The sequence below is a fragment of the Magnolia sinica genome, chromosome 9 (assembly GCF_029962835.1).
Source record: "Magnolia sinica isolate HGM2019 chromosome 9, MsV1, whole genome shotgun sequence".
In the NCBI taxonomy this organism is placed as follows: Eukaryota; Viridiplantae; Streptophyta; class Magnoliopsida; order Magnoliales; family Magnoliaceae; genus Magnolia; species Magnolia sinica.
In genome coordinates, this window is record NC_080581.1 from 86,786,748 (window position 1) to 86,809,822 (window position 23,075).

Sequence of the window (23,075 nt, forward strand, 5' to 3'; positions counted from 1 at the left end):
TGAGTGGAGTTTCCCGCCTCAAGTCTTGCTGAAATTTGGTTTCTCACTTAGCTGGGTTAAGATGGTTGAGCTGCTGGAACAATTGTTGGCTCTCAGTCCTTCTAAATGGAGAGAGCTACAGATTCTTCAAATCCTCCCAAGGACTGAGGTAAGGAGACCCTCTCTCCCTTAGCCTCTTTATTCTTGTAGCTAAAGTATTCAGTAGAGGCATATCGAATATGGTTTCTTCGGGGTAAGTCAATGCCTTCAAGCTGAAAGGGGGATGCATTCAAGTCTCTCACCTCCTTTACATTGATGACACTGTCCTATTCCTGAATGGGACTCTTTCCTCACTTAGAACGGTGAGAGGGTTCATATCCAAATACCAAGACGACTTAGGCTAGAAAGTCAATCCCAGAAAGAGCACCTTCCATTGCTAGTCCAAGCTGTCCACTGGAAGGCTAAGGTCCATCGATAGGGTCCTTGGCTTTGGTAAAGCTTCAAGCATTTTCACATACATGGGCGTCCCTATGGCAGACTAACTATAGCATGTTCCAACCAATGATAGATAAGGTGGCTTTTAGAATTCAAGGGTGGCGCACGAGAGTGCTGTCCTAGGAAGGCAGTTTGACTTTGATTTCCCATGTGCTAAGCAGAATCCCAGTCCATACTATGGTCGCTTCGATTATCACTGCAAAGGTGCTACATATAATGGAAAGATCCTTCGTTAACTTCTTCTGGGTGTGGCGTGATGAGAGGAAAAAGTTCCATTAGGTGAAATGGAGCTCCATCCTCCTACCCCAAGGAAGAGGGGGGGCTGGGCATCAGGAAGCTCCAAGACGTTATGAGGGCTCTTCATTTGAAGATGGCTTGGGGGGCTAGATTTGTAAAAGTTGGCAACCTGTGGGCAGAATTTTTGAGCTCAACATACACGCAATTCGAGAGGCCTATCAGCACTTTAACCTTTTTGCCTACACATCTCCTCTTTGGAAAAGATTCTTGGGGCTGTTGCCCACCCAGGATAGGCACATCCAATGGGAAGTGAATCAAGGGGATTGCAACATGTGGAGCTGCAACTGGTCAGGCCTTGGCCCTCTGATCGATTTCCCCTTCCTTGATATTCCTCCGAGATTCAAAGATCTTCGAGTAGCCGACTTCATTGGGGAAGATGGGCTCAAGTCGGACACTCCATGGCCCCTCCCAGATTCGATCATGGGCCACATCCATAATGACAGATTCTGCTGCTCCGGTGGTGAAGGTCCACCAATCTGGCCCTTCGATTCTTCAGGTAAATACTCAGTTAAATTGGCTTGGGACATTGGAAGAAGTAGCGGTTAGAAGAGATCTTGGGCTCGATGGGTGTGGCACCCCAAGGTGCCTCTCAAAATCTCCACATTCATCTAGAGACTTTTGCAAGGTGTTGTCCCAGTTGATATGTGCATCTAGTCTAAAGAGATACACATTGTGTTGAAGTGTGTGTGTGTGCTGCAGTTTATATTGGAGTTCAGGCCACCTCCTAGAATCGGTCGAGCACCTATTCATGTACAGTAATCTGGCGGTTAAAATTTGGGATCACATTGTTGTATCCTTTGGAGCACCCATGTTCTGCCATTGCTTGATTCAGGACCGCTTCAACTAGTGGTAGTAAAGGCCCTTTTCTTGCAGCAGCCAGACAACATCTATGCACCTATCCCTTATATTCTTCCTTTGGAAAATATGGAGAGCTAGAAATGGCACCAGATTCGACGACTGGTCAGTCTCTCCCTTTGGCGTCATCAGCAGAGCAACATGGTTGATGGAACAACTTCTCCATCGTCACCCGACGCTCTCCCCTCCACTGGTTAGACTCCTTCATCTCTCTTCCCTTCCCATGTCGTCTCTATTGTTAGATGGCTTAAGCCCAATGCAGGCTGATTCAAACTTAATGTGGATGGGTCCACTCTTCTTTCTACACTGGATATGGTACTGCTTCTAACAATAAGGCTAAACCACGCACGCTTTATGATGGAATGGCATTATGTCTTAAACATGGGATAAACAGAGTGCTTATAGAGTCTGACTCTAAGTTGTTGGTTGATTGTCTTGATGGGACCTCCTCCCACCTGGATTTAGAAGTATTGGATGGATAAAATCCGAAGGATCAGGGCCAGGGGGCACTTTAGGCTCTCTCATATCCCTAGGGAAGTGAATGGGCCTGCTGACGGATCGACAAAGGAAGGCAGTGCTAGACAATAGACCCGTGTATTTTGTGACCCCTCCAACCTCCCCCGCCATGTTAAGGGTAGTATATTTCTAGACAAAGTGGATCTTGGCTCGGTCCACAAAATTCACATGAACTCTTTTGTATAAGATATGATAGGCAGGGCCCCCTTTTTGTCTCCGGCCCCGCCCGAATGACTATTTCTTATTTCCTATTCCATCAATAAAACATGCCTTCTAAAAAAAATCAAATGATGGATTGTCTTGTCTTAAAATCAACAGTAAAATGGCTTAATCTATGAATGGGAACTATTCCCAATGGTCATATTCACGTTAGGAAATAGATGTAAGGTTAGGCTAGCTAGATTAGTACCGTACACATGTACATAATAGGTTAAATTCTATGGTAACACTCGAGAACTTTCAATACTCGGGTATTGAAAAGTTCGGGGTGTTACATTTTTATTTTAGATTAACATATATACATCTCCTATTTTCTCATACTATTTAACAAAATCGTGTTCAGTTATAAGAGATTGTCCCCCAACTTTAGAAGTCTTGGGCTGGTTCTCTACTCCTATAGGGGCGAGGATAATCTTTTTACCATATTTAATCAATATAAATACGTTATCCCAGCCTCTATACATAGCATCAATATTATATTGCCATGGTCGACCAAGTAACATGTGACAAACTTTCATGTTAACTACGTCACACAGGATATACGACATTGTTCGGTTACCTCTATTTTATTGATCTCATTAATCCATCCAATCGTATATGGAGATGAGTGCCTTTCTATTTTCAGTTGTAGCTTTATTACCATTGTTTTCGACAAAAGTTCTAAACTGCTCATGACATCGATGATCACATTACAAACTTTTTGGGTTACAGTGCATCTCGTTAGAAAATTGTTGTATCGTTATAAATCTATCTCTACCTTTGGTATGTACAACGACTTCCTCAAGATCAAAGTGGGGGCCTGCGATTCACCATCATTGGGTGGTGCTCTATAGAAATCGAGGTTATATCGTACAACGACCATGGCTGGTTGAGCATCACCATGGGCTTGGGGCAGAATTAACGCATACACAATATGGCTGAGGGTTGTCTACAGCCCTTGCATGGTCAGCTAACTCTCCTGATAGAAAGCTTCCATTCTTTCCAAAAGATAACGAATCTATAGATCACAGTCCACAGGATCTTGGTCCATACATTTGTTATTTGCCATCGGTCTAAGGGGAATCCTCGTACTGATACCAATTGACGTAAGAATGAGCGTGATGAGGTCAATCATCATCTTCCTCAAGGGGATAATTATTCTGAATCCACGGAGCTTCTCTATACACCTCATAGATATACCTCGAATCCACAAGAGAAAATAAGAAAATAGAAATAAATTCTAAAAATTTAAAATTTAGTTAGTAGATAATAAAAATGAATTTACAACCCTTTAAATAGTGTTACTAAATCTTAAAAGAAGTTTCAAAATCAAACTTCAACTCAAACTCCCTAAAATTCGTAATTTACTATTTATATTAAGTGTCCTATTTGGCTTAACCACGTTATTCTCCTAATCTTTCTAAGCACTTTTCATGTTGAACATAACTCCTAAAGTTCAAAGGATGAAAAGTAATAATCAAACTAAAACTTACTATAAATAGTTTTCAATAGTCGATTTGATGAACTTTCATTTCAACCAGGTTGGTTCCCAAAATCATATATGGTACATCGAGTAAATCATTTCGGTTTACGAGATATGCCTGTTGTAAGGTTCTAACGGTCTAGATCACCTCCACCTCCGATCGCATCTTCTCTAGTCCATCCTGTACATGAAAGTGTCCACGAACCGCTCTACATCAGAAACTAGGAAGTTTATAGATAATCGCTTCAATTTAATAAAACCAACCTGGTACCAAATATTCTAAGGGACAAAGGCTAGGGGGTTGTCGACCACTTCTACAATCACACGAGAATCCGACTTTATGATGATGTTACACAAACTCAGCTCGCAACAGATTTCCAGTCCATTTAAGAGCGCTTGTGCTTCCACTACAATATTTGATACCTGGCCATAAGAAATGTGGAAAGAAAAAATTACATCCCCCCCCTTCTGAACACCTTGGGTGGGATTGGACGTGATCGGTTTTGGACGGCTGGAATACAGGAGTGGGTTGCGTAAGGGAGTACAAGCGGGAAGAAAGAATCAGAATTCTTTCTGTTTTCGTAAAAGAAGCAGCCGCACATGACTTGTTCTTGCTCTGCTCGTGTGCACCCACATGTACAAATACGTGTGGGGACTTCATGGTCCTGGTCGGGCCATCGCCCCAAACCGACTGACGGTTCAGATCATCCAGACGGATGAGCAAAGTGACACATAACTCCCCCAAATAGACATCGTCTGTTTACATTGTGGACAGTGCAATTTCAGGGAGATGGTTCTCCCGTTTTGAAATTCGTCGGGTCAAACTAGGTTTGACCCGATTTTCCATTCAGTGCACCTTTGGCGCATGTGTACCATGCACAGGTCTTATAAGTGGGGTCCATTCATGATGTTTGTGAACGAATGCACACCATCCATTCATTTTTCCATCTAATTTAAAGGGTTGAGTCCAAAATTGGAGCATATCCAAAGGTCAGGTGGGCCCCAAAGTCAACAGTTAATGGATGATCTGTTGATTGGGTCCTTTTTACAATGATATCAGGGCTGAAATTCGACATGTATAGCTAATTTATGATACGAAGTCATGATGTAAAATTTTACATTAAACGAATCGTAGGAACCATGTGATCTAGAATTCAGTAGTCTAGGTTAATGGTATTTTCATAATTATTGTTAATATAAGAGTTTTGTGAAATCTAATGGTTCTACAAGGTTATATGCCCATTTCTAAACAATTTTTACAAAAGAACTTACATCTAAATTATTATGGATAAAGAGTTATTTACTGATTTAGTCAAAGATGCATATATCAAACCATATGATCAACGGTCGGATGACTTGATTTATGAATGGAGATTATTTCCAACAGTTAAATTCATGTCAAGGAATAGATGTAAGCTTAGGATAGTTAGATTAGTATCATGTACACATGTACATATTATGTTACTTTTCATGGTAACACTCGAGAACTTTCAATAATCGGGTATTAAAATGTTCAGGGTGTTACATGCTATCTCTACAAACGGCCCAGGCTGATTTAACTGAGAATTTTCCTGCTGGGTTGAAAGACTAGAAGCGAAGGTCCTCAGCCTCCGATGTACAGAACCCAACCTACTGAATATGGGCTTGGATCCAAACTGGAAGGACAACAGGGGTCGACGACTTCACCCCATCTTCACTAAGGAAATTAGAAACTCGCAACTCCCTGAGATCTGACGGCATGTGAAGAGGGGATCACATCCAAGGGGCCTAGACCAATCCATTTACCTTGCCACATATTGCAGGAACTAATGCCCACTTCCCACTAGACGAAACTATCCAGCGATGGGAATAGGCCCATCAGAATTTTCCAGATTGGGGAGACAGAGGAAGGGATAATTCTACTACCGGCAGGAGCAGTAGAATTCGGGTACTTTGAGCGCATGAAATTTACCCACAGGCTTCCTTTCTTTCTAAATCTTGCCCCCCACGTGAAATATTGTACATGTGATGTGTTTGGGTTATCATTGTGTGGGGTTTAGTTCAAAACTCTATGTTACTACTGTCGGGATTTGTGCTGCAGAATCACACAGATTTGGATCTAGGATAGCAATTAAGAGCACCAAGCAAACACAAGATAATACAAAGATTTAACATAGAAAACCCTTTTGAAAAAAACCCACTACACAAAGTGACAAATCTTCATTATGAAAGCAGAAATTACATAGAGGGATGACTTACCAAACTTAAGCAATCCTCAAATCTCGCCCTTGTTCCACCCTTTGAGAAACCTTAAAACCCTTGGTGATTCCTCACAATCCTATTTACACCCATATATATAGTTTTAGAAAGAATCCCAAACAAAATCGAAAAGAATCATAAATGAAATCGGAAACAAATCTCGCACTTTAGTAGTTGAACGAAAAATCTGCCTGACATCTGATTAGATTTAAGACATCGATTATAACAATCTCCACCATGTCTTCAATCTTCAAATGTGTAGCTCCTTGTCCTCTTCTCTTATCTCTTCCTCACATCATAGCTTCATCAATGCTTCCCGTGCACACTCCATCCTTCTTTTATGTCATCGCCAAGTCTAGAGAAATTACACAGAACTTGAACTTCTCTGCATGAACGATCTTGGTGAGCATGTCTGCCGAATCTGAATCCTCATGCCCTACCACCTTTGCTCTTATCTTCTCAAAAGTAAGACGTAGTCTTTTGTACCTCGAATGTATCGAAGTAACCATCTCACCGCCTTCCAATGTTTCTTGTCAGGGTATTTGCTCACAATAACGATTAACTGTGAAATAACCGGTCTAATACATACCATGACATACACTGCTAACCGTATTCAAATAAGGCTAATGAAACATATCCTGCTTTTCCTCATCTGTTTTGGGACATATCCTGAGGAAAACTTGAAGTAAGTCGCGTAGGGAAGGCTTACCGACTTTGCCTAGTTCATCACATACTTGATCAATACCTACTCAAGGTATTTTACCTAAGATAACCAAAGCCTACTCGTCTTTTAGTCTCTATGAATCAATGCCAAGAACCATCTTTATAACGCCCGATCCTTCATCTCGAATGTCTCACTTAACCGAGTCTTTAGTATGTTGATTTTAAACATGTCATGATTGGCGATATACATGTTATCAACATACAATTCCTGACTCACCATGAAGAAATCAAAATTTATACCACTGCCTAGGTGACAGGTCGTACAATGACCTCTTGCAAACCTTTGTACTCTACTCCTTTAACTTCAAATCGATCTGGGTGCTTAATGTAAAATAGCTCTTTTAATTTCTCATACAGAAGTTCTATCTTCACATCCATCCATTCCATCTCAAGATTACATTGGGCAACCAGCGCCAATACAGATCTAATAGACACTTACTATACCATCGTCGCGAATATCTCTGAGAAGTCGATCCTTTCTCTCTGAGCATGACCCTTCGCTACTAATCTTGCTCTGTATCTATGTTATATCCTCTTGAAGATCCATCTGTATCCAACCGCTTTCCGACCCACCGGAAGCTCCACCAGCTCCTATGTGTCGATTTAGTACAACAAATCCATCACATCATCTATAATCACCTTCTACTTCTCAACACCAGGCTCACCTAGAGTTATCTGAATAGAAGATGGATCCCTCTCGTCTGTAACAAGAGCATCTGCGATATTGGAGTCGTCCATGTACCTTGTCGATATCCTATGATTATGCGATGTGATTCTTCTCACCTGCTCTGTATCTCTAACCGCGTGTCACAGCCTTCATACCTTGCTCGCTCATGTGGTCATGCCCAGCATGTTACACACGTGCAGAGGTGGAATCCGCTACAGCCACTTCAGCTCCACCCGTTTAAGTGCTCCCGATCAACCTGTAAAGGTTTTCATGCCTTTGCGCTTTCATGATTACCCATGCCCCCTTAGATACTTTAAGGGCACCATCAATACCTGTGAACTTGTAATCCATTACCTTAAGTACACCAAGAGAAATCAGGTTCTTCTTCAAATTGGGAACATGCCTAACATTAGTCAAGGTACGCTCCACCCCATCAAACATCTTGATGCGCACTATATCAACAACCACAACATTACAGGTAATGTCATTGTCCATAAACACATGTTCACCATCGCACTCCCTATAACTGGCGAAGCAACTCCGATGAGGAGTCATGTGAAAGGATGCTCCTGTGTCTAGAATCCATTCACCCCTACGATCATCGTATGGGCGTCTGATCGATAACATAGACAAGGCATCACCATCACCTCCACTCGATCCATCTGATGTGGCAGCATTGGCCTTCCTGTACAAATCCTCAGATTCTTCTCTCTTAGATTTAGGATTTACACAATCCTTCTTCATGTGTTCTTTCATCCCACAATTCCAATACTTTATCTTACTTTTGCCCTTATCCTTGGATTTGGATCTTGACCTCGAAGATTTTGTATCTTGCTCAGAATTCATGCCCCTCATAAATAGTGCATCAGAAGATATCCCAATGTCGTCGTTTAGCTTTCGCATGACCTTCCCTTGAAGGGCTGAGATAACGGTGTCAACACTCAGGGTTTTATTTGTGGTGCATATTGTGTCCTTGAATAACTCATACGATACCAGAAGAGCATTCAGCAACATACATGCTTGTTTTTCATCTTTCATCACTTCCTCCATATCCAGCAATTTACAAACCAATTTGTTAAAGTTGCAAATGTGAGCCTCCAAATCTCTACCCTCTGCCATCTTAAAGTTGTACCACTGTTGCTTCAAGTATATGCAATTTTTAGAGAATTTTTTCGCATAGACATCCTCTAATTTCGCCCATAACTTAGCTATAATTTTCTCCCTCATGACATTATAGAGAACCTCATCTGTGAGACATAAACAGATTGAAGATAAAGCTATCTTATCAAGGGTATTCTAATCATCATCAATCATAGTAGACTTTCACTCTTCAAGAGCATCATCTTCACCTTGCTTAATTAAAAAACTGATCATCTTGATCTTTTATAACTCAAACTTATTTTTCCTTAAGTACTTCTCAATATCATACTTAGTGCTTCCCATTATTGCAAATCCTGCAGATTCGGATCCGTGCCCCAACTCTTTGATACTACTTGTTGAGATTTGTGCTGCAGAATCACATAAGTTTGGATTTAGGAAGCAATCCAAGAGCACCAAGCAAACACAAGATAACACAGATTTAACGTGGAAAACCCTTTCGGAAAAAAACCAATATACAAAGCGACAGATCTTCACTATAAAAGCAGAAATTACAAAGAGGAAGGACTTAACAGACTTCAACAATCCTCAAATCTCTCCCTTGCTCCACCCTTTCAGAAACCCTAGAACTCTTGGTGATTCCTTACAATCCCGTTTACACCCATATATATAGTTTTAGAAAGAATCCCAAATAAAATCAGAAAAAATCATAAACGAAATCGGAAACAAATCTCGCACTTTTGCAATTGCGTGAAAAATCTGCATGGAATCTAAGTAGATTTAAGACATCAGTTACAACAACTACCACCCGACAAACTAGGTACATTTACTCTAGGCTGGGTTCGAATATTAATGTACTTCATCTCATTGGTTTATCCTATTGATTTTCTCTCTTTTTTTTTCGGGATTTTCTTAATATATTTCACCATTTTTTCAAACTTTTAAACTGTGGGAGATTGTTGGAAAAATTAGATTGAAAAGATTAGGAAAATTATTTTCCCTACCTTATGGTTTTATTTATCTCATTTGCTTTCTAGTTTTGGGTTTAGTCCCACATTTGAAAGGAGATGGGATAACTAAGCCTTTACATTAGAACCTTTAACGTAATCATTTGTATTGGGAACCAAGGGTATGTCATGAGCCCAAACTCGCACACGCACATGCAGATGCGCCACGGTCATGGTTGTGGATGTGGCGAGGTGAGGCGAAGCGCAATGCGGTGTAGTATGGTGTGTCTTTGATTTAGACTATTTTATTCTTCTCTACATGGGTGATGTGTTGTGCATGTCCATATGAAAAGAGAGCTACAATGCAATGACTTATCAATAAATGAGTGCACTAACATATCGTTATTGCACTGCTTGCATGAATCTCAAGCTCAATGGTTAATTATTTTATTTATAAAGGCTTCTTATCCTTTTATTCTAATGATAGATTTTTATTTTTTAATCTTCCTTCTCTTTTCTTTGGTTCTCCATCAGTTTTTTTCATTTCTACAATCTTACATAATTGGGCAAATCAGCAAAGAGTTGACTTGAGTTTATGAGGTTAAGTTCGCATGTGCACCTAATCGGAAGTCGCTCATCTTGGAAGAGAGTTGTTGTATCGTGGGGATAGAGTTCTTGGGACACAGTGTATCGAAGATCTTCTTGTGGGTGCAAATCTGTCTTTTAAGGTATAAACTATAACATGCTTCAGCTCTCTAGATAATTTCTTCATTATTTATTCTTTGTAATATTCAGTTTTTTGTACTTTCTCTCGAATAAAACTAATACATACAATATGTATAGTGAGTAGACGGGAACACTTTATCAATAGTTGCTGCATAACTTGATTATGATCAACGCATTATTACAACTGAAAATATATATTTTTGTCTCTTGTGTTGCAGAAGCAATGGCAGAGAGTGTTGTTGGATTCTTGTTAGGAAAGCTAAGCGCCCTTCTAACTCAAGAAATATATCTACAAAGAGGAGTATGCAAGGAAGTTGAAGAAATCGTGGTGGAGCTTTATAGAATGCAAGCCTTGTTGAGGGATGCTGACAGAAGAAAGGATAGCAGTGAAGAAATAAAAAGGTGGGTAGGAGAAGTAAGAGACATTGCGCATGATGTGGACAAGTTCTTGTATCGCATGGACAGGCCACAACGAGGTGGATTCAGGCGTGTTCTCCACAAAACCATCCATCTCCCCAAGAATATCTATGACAAGCATCGGTTTGCCACCCGACTCCAAGAAACCAAGGGTAAGGTTCAGAATATTTTCCAGTCTCAGCCAAATGGAAGGAACAGGACCTTATGATGTTAGTGAAATGTGGCAACGTGATGTAGAAACATTTCTTTTCAAAGATGACGATGACATTGTGGGGATGAAGAAAGAAATAGATTCAATAGTAGGATGGTTGTTGGAGAAAGAACAACAGCGCACAGTGATTTCAGTGACAGGGATGGGTGGGGTGGGTAAGACCACTCTTGTCGCTAAAGCCTACAAGAATCAACAAGTAAAGAAGCACTTTGAGTGCAACGCATGTGTTTCGGTCTCACAGTCTCTTCGAATTGATGAGCTACTACGAAGCATCATAAAACAATTACTTGAGGCCAAGAAAGAGTTTGTTCCAAATGACTTTGCAACCAAGGATGCTGGCGAGTTAAGGCGGATGGTTAGAGGACTTGTTGATTCGAAAAAGTACCTCATTGTCTTGGATGATATCTGGAGTATGAATGCTTGGAAGAAATTAAGTGTCATATTTCCAGATTGTAGATGTGGAAGTAGGTTGGTAGCTACGACAAGAGATGCTGATCTAGCTTCTGCAATGGGAGAGGGAAGCCGTGTCTGCAAGCTTCAGCCTCTTCATCAAGAAGAGGCGTGGGAGCTCTTCTGTAAGAAGGCATTTCGGAATGAACCCTATCCTTCGGAGTTCGAGCCATTATCTCGATCTATAGTAGAAAAATGTGATGGCTTGCCACTTGCGGTGGTTGCCATTGGCAGCCTCCTTTCATTGAGAGACAAGACCGCATTGGAATGGAACCGAGTCTACAAAAACTTGAGCTGGCAGTTGACGAACAATGAAATGCTTGAACCAGTAAAGCGCATCTTGTTGCTTAGCTTCTATGATCTACCAACCGGCTTAAGCAATGTTTCCTTTATTGTTGCATGTTTCCAGAGGATTTTGTAATTTACCGTAAGCAGCTGATTATGTTGTTTGTGGCAGAGGGTTTTGTTGAAGAGACAGGTCAAATTACAATTGAGGAGGCAGCGGAAGACTACTTGAAGGATCTTATCTATCGTAACACACTTCAGCTTGTTGAGATGAATGAGTGTGGAAGGGTGAAAAGTTTTCGAATGCATGATATTGTACGTGAAGTGGCCTTATCCTTATGTGACGGAGAAAAGTTCTGCATGACATACGATGAGCTTGAAGCCAGAAATATCAAAGTCCGCCGCATGTCAATCTACAGTAGTGGAGAAATTATTCAATCGAGCAAGTATATGAGACATCTTCGTTCTCTTATGGTGTTTAGTGGAAGCTTGTCTTTTTCATCTTCCTTAAATTCGATGTCATCAAGCTTTAGATTGTTGAGGGTCCTAGATCTAGAAGGAAATCCTATTGAAAGCATTCCGGATGAAGTGACTAATCTTTTCAATTTACGTTATCTAAACTTAAGGAAAACTAAAGTTAAGGAGCTTCCTGAATCTTTAGGGAGGCTACAGAACCTGCAAATACTGGATATTATGAACACGAAGATGGAGAGGCTATTGAACGGGGTCGTGAAGTTATCCAAACTACGCCACCTATTTTGTTGTCGAACTAATGACGAGTATGGAGTGAGTTTCAATTCCTTCGTTAGCATCCAAGTTCCTATAGGAATATGTAATATAACAAGTTTACAGAGTCTAGTTAGTATCGAAGCAAAAGAAGGTGAGATTGTTAGACAAATTGGGAACTTAACCCAACTAAGAAGGCTTAGCATTTACAAGGTCAGAGCAATTGATGGAGCTGAGTTGAGCACCTCAATCGTAAAGATGAAACACCTTCTCCACTTGACTGTGGCCGCAAATAGAGAGGAAGAAACACTTAAACTGGAAGCGCTCTCTACCAACCCTCCACCGCTTCTTCAAAAGCTCTGCCTGAGAGGGCGTTTGGAGAAGGTGCCTCGATGGTTTAGCTCCCTTGTGAACCTCACCCATTTGTGGTTGGATTGGTCCAAGCTGAGAAAAGATCTGCTTTCATCACTCCAAGCATTGCCCAATCTGGTGCTCCTTTCACTTCACAAGTCCTATGAAGGCCAGCAGTTGTGTTTCCGTGATGGATCGTTCATTAAACTCAGGACACTACGTTTAAGGAATCTGACACAACTAATCAGGTAATAATAGAGAAAGGAGCATTGCCAAGGATCCAACAGCTAGAACTGTTTGCTTGTGGAAAGTTGAGGACGCTTCCAGAAGGGATTGAATACCTCACTGGACTCCAAAAGCTCAATTAAGCCACAAGCCAAGCGAAATGATAGAGAGGTTGCAGCTAAAAGATGGAAGCGAGGACCGTAGAAAGGTGGGGCTATTGGTGTCATGGCAAGTGGTCCAACTACCATACGGGAGATGAGTCTGTTTCTATGATAAGTGTGTTTGTCTGTACATAAATGTGGCCAAGCTTATTGCTTGATGTGGGTTTTATATATGGCCATGACATTGCTCAATATGGTTGCTATTTGGACATGGCTATGGTTTTTTTTATCAGCATCGTTGAAAAGTGGGCTTTGGACATGTATTATGATGGATATGTTTATTTGGACAACAATTATATATGAAATTTGTTTCCATACCAAAAGTAGGGCTTGTGGGTATATCAAATGTGTTTCTTTCAATGTAAATGGTTATGCAATTGTTGGGGTGTACACGAACCGAGCTAGCTCGGTTAGCTCGCTCGACTCGGCCCGAAAAAGCTCGTATTGAAACTGAGTTCGATCCGAGTCGAGCCGTTTTTTACGGCTCGAAAATGAGTTCAAGCCGACTCGACTTGGATCGATACTCGGCACGACTCGGATTGACTCGGTATATATATATATATATAAAACAAAACAAAACAAAACAAAAAAAAAAAACCTAAATCCGCCTCTCTCTCTCTGCTCAACTGCTCCCTCTCTCCCTGGCCCCTGCTCGTCCCAGAATCCCCCCCGGCCGCCCCTCTCAGCAACGAATTCTCTTTCTCATCTCTGGCTGCCCCTCTCAGCTCTCTCTCTCTCTCTCTCTCTCTCTCTCTCTCTCTCTCTCTCTCTCTCTCTCTCTCTCTCGAACTCGAACTCGAACTCGAACTCGGCTTGAAAGCTCGAAGCATGAAACTGGCTTGAACTCGGCTCGAAAGCTCGAAGCTCGAAACTGGCTTGAACTGGTCCAGTTGCTGACCAAGCCGAGCCGAGTTCGAGCTAGGTATGCCTGGTGACCGAGCTGAGGCCAGCTCAACTTGATTCGGCTCGATGTACACCCCTGTGCAATTGGTACATGAATATAAATTTTCATGGTGGAGAGAAAATACTGCTTGTATTTCTGGGACATTGGCTGGGTGATGTACATGTCTGAGGTGGAGTGCAGTATCTCCTGTCATAGCAATTGCTGAAATGCTTGGCTTTCAACTTCTTTTCCCAAGCAATTTCACCTTCATGGCCTATGCCTGGCATACATGTTTGAATGCAAGGATAAGTACTTAATACTTGTTCGTCGATTGATGAGCAACTACAGCATTGTGTTTCACAGAAAACTAGGGGTAACTGGTCCAACTAGCATATGACTGGTTTTAGGCAGGGTGTTTATCACTGCTGATTGAACTTGGCTTAGATTTTCAATTCTGAATATTAATCAGGCTATGTTGGGCCTAAAGCCAGGGCCAGATGCAATGCCACAGCTGCGACTACACTATTAAATTATTAATATTATGTTACAGTTATTAGTATGTTATTAGAATAGCTCGGTTTGGATCAACCACGGACTCAATTTGTTAAAAATTCTGTGAATTTGTGTTGAGGACCATCCAAATGGACCTAGTGGGATGTGTTGGGTTGGGATCAGGCCTCCTTTCCTGGACATATGTCATATGATTCTGGCCATTGGTGCACTTGGGCTGCGTTCAACCTAGAAGGCCAATCCCTCGGGCTAGATTGGCGAGCTTGGCCCATTTCCAGCTCTGTACAAAATATAGAAGGCCCATCTATTCAAAATTTTAAACCAACATCAATAGTTTGGGTCAGGACTAGGTTAGAGCTAGGCCAAGGTGGACCTGATTATTAATTTATATTAAAAGTCAGGACAGAAGCAACTGCACTGAGATGGCAGAGGTAGGTTAATTATGGTCCTCCGGTTCGATTAGGGTTGGAAAACGCCAACTCTATTTTGACCTTGGGCTGACCAAATTTGAGTTGGGTTACCTCGGATGGAAAAAGTTACATGTATTTGAGTTGGGTTGGATAAGATCGGATCGAGTCAGGTTATTTCAGTTCAGTGCTGCAGTTGGGTCTCTATGCATAGCTCAGCGGTAGATCCTGTGAGTTTCAACACTGAGGTTATCATGGGTTCGAGAACCCATGTGATATGTGTGGATGTGAGGGTGAGTAAAAAAAAAAAGGCAGTATTGCAGCCCTGAGAAAACTGGAATGACTCTGGTTTAGGACTCCACAGGCCTTATCTGATAATTGGTGCAGTGAAGTGGTACCGGTGCCACCATCATTTACAATAGTATTAGACAGATGTGGTACCTACATAAGGTATGTATCACATCCAGCCCGTTCATCAGATGCGTCACCCCAAAGGCCTAAAAATCAGCTCGATCCAAAATTCAGGTGGGCCATGGCACAGAGAACGATGTGGGAGGGTATTCTGACCTTAGATTTTTTCAGGGCCTACCTGAGTTGCAAAGCCCTCAAGTTTTTTGGCATGACCCTTCATCTAGACTAGATGAACGGTGTGAATGTTGTCTATTTTACATATACAATATGTAGGTACCCCATTGTTGATTTGACATACACAATAATACGGTGGGTACCCTGCGCAAATCCAGAGCTTTGAATCGATCGGCTTCAATTTTTTTGGCCCTTGTGGTGTTTTGGGGTGAAACATCTGATGGACGTGTTGGATGTCATTCACACATGACATGGGCTCCACGTTGGAGAGGTACCACTGCCACCATGTGCACCCCATCTCTTCAAGCATTCTCTAATTTCTTCCAAAAAAAAAAGAAGACCATGAAACGTGTACATTGAAATGGGATGAACAAAAAATCTATACTGTCTTTTGATCAGCCAGATCACGCGTGTACATGGAATGCAGCTGACTTGCAACATTTTCTAAACCACTAGCAACATTTACTAAACCATCAAACAATACAGTACATCCATAGGTCACCACGTGAATAGACCATCCTGATTATTGTACGGATCATCTCCATGGTGGGGTCTAGCTGATGAATGGATCAGATGTACCACCTCTGTCCCAAAGTTGTAACTGTTGCAACACCACCTGGTCCGGTCCCATATGAGTAGCCTGACCAATCGGTTGAGCTATCTGGTTGTGATTCCAGTGCACTACTTAAGGACAAACCGTGAAAGCTTCCAGTAAAACTTTCAGTGGTGGTAAAAGATTGCAAAGAAAAGGAAACTTTTCTTCGCTTCATATTGGAAGTTTTTTTTTTTCCTTTTTTCCTTTTTGTCAGCAAAAAGGGTGTCTATTAAAAACCATAAAGGATTTACAGAACACGGGAGACTCCTGGGGACAAAAAGGAGCCAGGAGAGCCGCATCAACCCTGTACAAAAAACATAGAAAATAGCTCAGCTCTCAAATCTCTCTCAAGTAACCTAGACCCATCGCATCTAATCTAAAGAGACCTTTGACGCCAATTGGGAGCTCAGAGAAGGAGAGGTACGACAAGTGATGCTGGTACAATGCAGCAGCCTTAGCTAGCTCATCAGCAAGGCCGTTTCCTTCTCTTAGAACAAGGAAAATCACAAATGTACCCCTTGTTTTTAAGTCTTTGATGCAGTGCCTTCGCTTTCATTGGTGGGCATATTTTGGGATGACGCCAACTCACAAAATATGCCCATCTTTTCTCTCCAGATCGATTGCCTACCTAATGCAACTTTTAATGTGTAAAACTTATATCGCCTTAGCATGATTTATGCGTTGGATCCACACTGTCTATCAATTTTTCAGATCATTCGATAATATAAGCTCAAATTTGAGGCACATCTAAGGCTTTAGTAAACCACACAATAGAAAGCAATGAGGATTGGATGAATTATCATTGAAGTCCATTGGCACTCATGCAGAAGTATATAGAGAGGATTCAAACAAAATAATTACAAATGCATAAATAAATCCAACTAGAGAATTTAAATTTGTGTGGAAAAATTTTTGTGGAAAAAAATCATGACACAAAACGAGAATACATTGTAAAAAATAAAGTTAGAAGAGATGAATCCTTTTACCAATCAAAGCCTCAGGAAGAAATTAAGCCCTAGTCTTTCTTCTCTCCAAAACCCTCTTAAACTCCTAAGCATGCACAGATAACTCTAATCCTACCTTAATTTCAATTACACCCAATATATATTCTACAATGACCAAAATAGGAAACGTGTATCTTTGATGGGACCTTAAGTGACATTGATAGCATTGAGTATCAATTCCAAAAATGTTAATTAATTAATTAAGATTTTTCTCAACTTTCTATCAATCATCTGTCAATGGCATCGACACTTGCTTGATCGAATCCAATGGTCTGTCATCAACGGACCCACGTATTTAAGACATTAGATTATCTCATTCCATAACTTTTGTGGCTTGTTTTTAATGGTCATTCACAGCTTGTTCTAGTGATGTGGTCACCGAATATTTGAATATGCTTAAATTTTTGCGATCAGTTCCTAAACTGTGCTAATAAAACGGATGGGCAATGTGGATATAGAAAAAAACAATCTATGTGAACCCCACACAGTGCGGGTAACACCCACTAAGATGGCATCCCGTTATTATTAAGTCCCCGGATAACACCTAATCCGCTTCTGCAGTCTACAAAGGACAGTACTTAAGTCGATGACAGCATTTGGAAACGACTGTAAAGAAAAGTTAGAAGACTTCAATTATTAAAGGTAATGCTAATGTGCGCTCGCGGCACACTGAAGTTCTTAGGGTGCCAAGGGCATACTTGACAATCTACTTAAATATTTATCAATCCTGACCATCCATTAGTTTTCTCTTACTTTTCACCGCCGATATTAAAAAGGAAAACCAAAATTACCAGTAGGATGCTAACCTTGCAAACATTGACCACTCATTTTATACGTTGCTTTATAAAGCCTGGAACGGATAGTTTCACATGATCAGCGTGTGTATTTCTTCATGGCCAATGAAATGTTGGTCAAATCTGATGGAAGATCCTGATTCTTGATTTTACCATTCACGTGTGTAAACCACGAGACACATTAAGAGCGTCGTACCCTAGAACCATGTGTAGGCTGTACACGTTTCATGCTTGTGCATAACGCCGACGGACCAATTCATGGGCATCCCTTTCGACGGCAGACAGCCGGAAACTCACAAGGGTCAAAAGATCCCAACTGCTCGATCAATGGTCTTTAGTTTGATGGTTAAAAGGAGTAACTGTACAGGATTACATGATAATAAGGTCTCTGGTCAATGGTCATTCACATGGGGATTGTTCACCATTAAATGAAAAGCCACTAGCCCGTGGCCAGTGGGTCAGTCCTCTGGGCGCTACCATGATGTATGTATTTTACCTATGCATTCATTTTTACGGATCATTTTAGGGATTGATCCAAAAAAACGAGATTGATAGAAATTCTATGTGGACCACACCACAGGGAAACAATATTGATGGGATATCCACCATTAAATCCTCCTAAGGCCACTGTACTGTTTATTTGACATCAGATATATTGATTAGGTCATACAAATGAAGCTAAAAAATGATATATATAAAATAAAATTAAAAAAAAAAAAAAAAAAAAAAAAAAACAAAACTTGATTCAAAACTTTTATGACCATATAAGTTTTTAATGGTCTACGTTGGATCAATATTGTTTTCTGTTATGTGGTCTACTTGAGATTGGGATGACTCATTTTTGAGCTCATACAATAAAATTATCTTGAAAATAGATGAACAGCATGGATGAAACACATATATCATAGTGAGGCCCACGGAGCAGAGCACGACCACTAGCCATTGGCTAGTGGCAGGAGAGTATAGCCAATCCGTTTTCCTTTGGTGAGGGAAGGGCACAGCTAGTGAGCTACCCCAGTTGGGCTACCTGGCTGTGATTCGGTGCACGACGTAAGAACACAAGGACACGGAAAAGGGAGAACAGATTCGGTGTGCCCTGGCACCACCCACGACCCTGAGGCCCTTACCGCCAGGCCTACCTTACATACGTATTCAACGTCCACGAGTTTCGTTCACTATTTCATATCACTTTTAAGGCATGAACTCAAAAATAAAGTAAATCCAAATATCAGGTCGGTAAAGCCTGGAACGGATAGTTTCACATGATCAGCGTGTGTATTTCTTCATGGCCAATGAAATGTTGGTCAAATCTGATGGAAGATCCTGATTCTTGATTTTACCATTCACGTGTGTAAACCACGAGACTATGAGTAGCCTGACCAATCGGTTGAGCTATCTGGTTGTGATTCCAGTGCACTACTTAAGGACAAACCGTGAAAGCTTCCAGTAAAACTTTCAGTGGTGGTAAAAGATTGCAAAGAAAAGGCTTTATATTGGAAGTTGTTTTTTTTTTTTTTTTTTTGCTTTTTGTCAGCAAAAAGGCTGTATATTAAAAACCAAAAAGGATTTACAGAACACGGGGTACTCCCGGGGACAAAAAGGAGCCAGGAGAGCCGGATCAACCCTTTATGAAAAACATAGAAAAGAGCTCAACTCTCAAATCTCTCAAGTAACCTAGACCATCGCATCTAATCTAAAGAGACCTTTGACACCAATTGGGAGCACAGAGAAGGAGGAGTAGGACAAGTGATGCTGGTACCATGCAGCAGCCTTAGCTAGCTCATCAGCAAGGCCGTTTCCTTCTCTCAGAACACGGAAAATCACAAATGTACACCTTGTTTTTAAGACTTTGATGCAGTGCCTTTGCTTTCATTGGTGGGCATGTTCTGGGATGACGCCAACTCACGAAACATGCCAATCTTCTCTCTCCAGATCGATGCCTATCTAATGCAACTTTTAATGTGTAAAACTTATATGGCCTTAGTATGATTTATGCGTTGGATCCACACTGTCTATCAATTTTTCAGATCATTCAATAATATAAGCTCAGAGGCACATCTAAGGCTTAAGTGAACCACACGATAGAAAGCAATGAGGATTGGATGAACTATCATTGAAGTCTATTGGCACTCACGCAGAAGTATATAGAGAGGATTCAAACAAAATAATTACAAATGCATAAAGAAATCCAACTAGAGAATTTAAATTTGTGTGGAAAAATTTTTGTGAAAAAAAATTATGACACAAAGTGAAAATACATTGTAAAAAATAAAGTTACAAGAGATGAAACCTCTCACCGATCAAAGCCTCAGGAGGAAATTAAGCCCTAGTCTTTCTACTCTCTAAAACCCTCTCAAACTCCTAAGCATGTTTTAGACAACTCTAATCCTACCTTAATTTCAATTACACCCAATATATATTCTACAACGACCAAAATAGGAAACGTGTATCTTTGATGGGACCTTAAGTGACATTGATAGCATTGGGTATCAATTCCAAAAATGTTAATTAATCAATTAAGATTTTTCTCAACTTTCTATCAATCATCTGTCAATGGCATCGACACCTGCTTGATCAAATCCAATGGTCTGTCATCAATGGGCCCACGTATTTAAGACATTAGATTATCTCATTCCATAACTTTTGTGGCTTGTTTTTAATGGTCATTCACTGCTTGTTCTAGTGATGTGGTCACCGAATATTTGATTAAGCTTAAATTTTTGCGATCAGTTCCTAAAATGAGCTAATAAAACGGATGGGCAATGTGGATATAGAAAAAAACAATCTATGTGAGCCCCACACAGTGCGGGTAACACCCACTAAGATGGCATCCCGTTATTATTAAGTCCCCGGATAACACCTAATCCGCTTCTGCAGTCTACAAAGGACGGTACTTAAGTCGACGACAGCATTTGGAAACAACTGTAAAGAAAAGTTAGATGACTTCAATTATTAAAGGTAATGCTAATGTGCGCTTGCGGCACACTGAAGTTCTTAGGGTGCCAAGGGCATACTTGACAATCTACATAAATATTTATCAATCCTGACCAACCATTAGTTTTCTCTTACTTAAATATTTATCAATCTACTTATATATATATATATTCACTCAATTTTGTAGATCACGTCTAAATTAATTGGAAAAAACGGTAAAAACGTGTGAATGTTGAATACATAAACCATAGGCACGTTACACGGCAAGGGTCTGGCCGTTTCATGTGAGCGGCGCCGTATCTAATCCGTCAGGACAAAAAGCTGAAAAGTAACCTTCGAATATCAGACACTGCTGCAATGGTTCCCTTACCGTAGGGCCCAAGGTATGTACATGTCTTGCATACGTCCGGTTCATCCATTTCTCTAGCTAATTTTCGGGCACTAGCCCAAATATGAGCCGGTTCAAATATCCGGTGGAACACACCGTACAAAGCAGCAGTGGTTGAATGCTTGCTGGCCATTGAAAGCTTCTTAGAAGCCACCAAATGTTTATTTGCCACCTAACATATTGATAAGGTCACACAAACCTAACAAAGGGACTACATAAATATAACTTTTTGAGGTAACAAAAGTTTTGGATTAAACTTATATTTTTGTTTTCTATTTATCTACGTTTTTGTGATCTTATAAACAGGCGAATGTCAAATAATCATCATCGTAGCACCTAGTAAAGTTACAACTGTGGAAATCATTATTCCCACTGTTTTCCCGGTGGTATGGTCCACCTGAGATTTGGATACGCTTCAGTTTTCATCTCAACCCATTAGATGAGCTAGAAAAACAGGATGGACTACGTGGATAAACCACATACATTCATGGTCGGCCAAACAGAGTTTACTAAGTATGATAGGGGTGTACGGAGTAACTCAATACCCAATCCGATTGTGTGGTTGAGATTACACTCCACGAACTAAAGTCCATGATATCTGTCGGAAAATTATTCGAAGGAAAAAAGTAATCTGTCTTCAATGATTAAAGGTAATGCTGATGTACGTCCCTGGCACACTGAGGCACTTACTGTGCCAAGGGCGGATATGACATTCTGGTCAAATATTCATCAATCCTGACCATCCATTAGTTTTTACTTAATTTTCTTGGGCCACTGCTAGGAAAAAAGAAATTAATATTAACTAACGGATGCTATCTTTTCAAACAATGGCCTCTCATTTTATAAGTTGGTTTCCAAAGACATGGTCGGATGGTTTCACCTGATCAACATAGTATACTTCATGGCTAACGAAATGTTGGTCAAATCTGATGGACGATCCTGATCGTTGATTTTGTTCATTCAGATGTTTAAACCAAGAGACGTCTTAAGAGCGTCCATGTTCCTTAGACATACTGTATAATTCTGTAAACTGTACTTCAGAAGAGTATCTCTGATTATACACATGCATGTGTATATATAATGTACACCTCTCATCCATGTTTACAATGCAGACGGAGCCTCCCTTTCGATGCCACAGACCCTGAATTTGACATGGTTCAATAGATCCCAACCGTTCGATCAATGACTTTTAATTTGACGGTTGAAAGGAGTGAGATTACCTGATAATGGGGTCTTTGTGCTGTACTCATTCACACGGGGATGGTTTACCATTAGATGGACCATGCATGTTATGAAATGTGTCGGTGAAATAGATGTACGGAGTGGATATAGCATAGACATCATGATGGGTCCCACAGTGGTTAGGTTACAGGGGATTCATGTAACCCCAAGTTTCAGTAATAGAATCTACGAAGAGGAAAGGGAAAGCTTCCAAGTTTCAATAATAGATTGAATGAAAAGGAAAAGTGAAGCATTTCTATTCTATCTTTAAAACATTATCCTATCCATCGGACGTTTTTGTCATTCCTTTCCTTTCTCTTTCTCATATTTGAGTGAGTGGTGTGAAATTCCGGTTCCAAAAGATCAAGGCTGAGCGTTCTCTGACGCTGCGGAGAAGCATCCTATAATTTTAATTTCCGGTATGGTTCTCTCTCTTCTTCCCACCCATTGAGTTCGTTTTGATCATGCATTCAGGTATACCAGGGAAGTGGATTTCTTGGCCCACCATGTTGTCCGTGTTTAATCCACACCGTCCATCCATTTTGGTAGCTGGTTTTAAGGAGTAAGCAACTAAAGGAAATCCCAAGCTCAAATAGACCACACTTCAGGAAACAGTGAGTGCGGATCCTCTGTTTCGTGGAAACAGTGAGCAGCTGATTCCACCAGTTACACGTCACTGTAGTTGCCACGTCATTAGTTTTTTTCC

The 23,075-nt window shown here is 40.8% G+C and overlaps 1 protein-coding gene across 1 annotated transcript in view; it reads left to right on the plus strand.

Annotated features, from left to right (window-relative positions):
* The first annotated feature begins 22,640 nt into the window (after positions 1 to 22,640).
* The window catches only part of LOC131255952 (disease resistance protein RPM1-like), a 37,587-nt gene continuing 37,152 nt past the window's right edge, over positions 22,641 to 23,075 (plus strand). The window contains exon 1 of the mRNA XM_058256920.1: positions 22,641 to 22,788. The gene's annotated coding sequence lies outside the window, so the exon portion shown is untranslated. The remainder of the gene's footprint in view (positions 22,789 to 23,075) is intronic.